The sequence below is a fragment of the Aplysia californica genome, unplaced genomic scaffold (genome assembly GCF_000002075.1).
Source record: "Aplysia californica isolate F4 #8 unplaced genomic scaffold, AplCal3.0 scaffold00231, whole genome shotgun sequence".
In the NCBI taxonomy this organism is placed as follows: Eukaryota; Metazoa; Mollusca; class Gastropoda; order Aplysiida; family Aplysiidae; genus Aplysia; species Aplysia californica.
In genome coordinates, this window is record NW_004797501.1 from 56,263 (window position 1) to 58,097 (window position 1,835).

The window sequence follows — 1,835 nt, forward strand, 5'->3', positions numbered from 1 at the left end:
GGAAGGTTTTTTAAAAGAAAATTATGTATAGTAAAAGATAAGAAATAAAGTCACTTTTATTGCTATAAAATGCTATGTGTGTTTATTGGTTTCCCAGTTGCTTCTTTTTTATTTTTTGTAAATAAACTCCTCTTTTGTAAATACATAATATATTTTGATTGTATTGTTTGTTTATTTGTGTATGAGTGTGTGTATGTGTGTGTGTGGGGCGTCTATCTATCTATCTATCTATCTATCTATCTATCTATCTATCTATCTATCTATCTATCTATCTATCTATCTATCTATCTATCTATCTATCTATCTATCTATCTATCTATCTATCTATCTATCTATCTATCTATCGCACGCGTACAGTGTTGGACTGTAGGTGTTCAGTCAGGGGACACTGCCCATACACTTGACTAGAGCTCTATGGAGAATCTTCTGTTGTTTCCCCTTTACTCTTGTCTTCACGGTGAGCAGCCATGTTGCGAAATTCGATAGTTGTAGGAATGAACCAACAAGTCTGATGGTCAAGACCCCAGCAAGTTCACTGAACCAACAAGTCTATTTAGTTTAGTTTTAGAAAGTGTTTTACGGCACTTGCAACACAATAAGGTCATTTTAGTATAGAAAATTTAAAGGTGTTACAAGAGAGAAACAAACACAAAAAGGAGGGGAGATAAAGATGATATATTATGTTTAATAGGAAAGAAGAAGTAATCCACACCAGAGCACCTGCCAACCACCCCACACCATCAGATCTGATAGTCAAGATCTCAGCAAGTTCACTGAGATTGACTCCACAGCTTGTGTTTCGTGTACACGAGGAAATCTTTGTTTACCATTGTTGTTTTAGACACAACAACAACATCAACAACATCAACAACAACAGCAACAACAACAACATCATCATAGAAAACAACATCAACAACAACAACAACATCATCATCATCATAAAAAACAACAGCAACAACAACAACAGCAACCTCAACAACAACAACAACAACAACAACAACAACAACAACAACAACAACAACAACAACAACAAAAACAACAACAACAACAACAAAAATGGCCTCATCAAAAACAACAACAACAACAACATCATCAACAATAACAACAACAACAACAACAACAACAACAACATCAAAAACAATGTGTTTGATCTTAGAGTGAGAATCACAAACTGACACTCTAAAATGTTCACTAATTTTTTAAATTTAGCACTTTTATCCGAAATAATTTTGCGTGGATTGTAAAACTAAAGTGATTTTTAAATTATTTTCCTGACGAATCGACCTAGTTTCACCAACATATAGTGCATTAACCCCCCAAAACCTATTCCAGTAACACAGCTCTATGATTTCTGTTGGTAACAGGAGAGAACATTTTCCTAGGAAGTTTAAGGCAAAAGTTGACGTTACGCTCTAATGTGACGGAATTAAGCTCAGAAATTTCACATTTATGTCTATAGATGGTTGATTCATTTCATCAACATTATTTCAAATGAGAATCTAAAATTTGACATTCTTTAAAAAAGGACTATACTTGGAGGGAACTTAATTTACAGTTTAAAAAATGAATAATAACGCTGACTTGGTGTTACGGAAGGAACAGTGTGTCAAATCTTAATTTGGTAGGTCTAATAATAGGCTTATAGCTTACAATCGAAATGGTCCAAGACGACCACCTAATGTTGTGAAAAAATTGCCATCTTAGAGGACAGGTGGCTGTCTTACACAGTGTTATTATAATGTCACCCCTCCCTCCAACCCCCACCCCCCTAAGTAAAGAAAACAAAAAAAAAAAAAAAGGTGGGTGACAAAACACAAAAAACCCCCCCCGGGAAA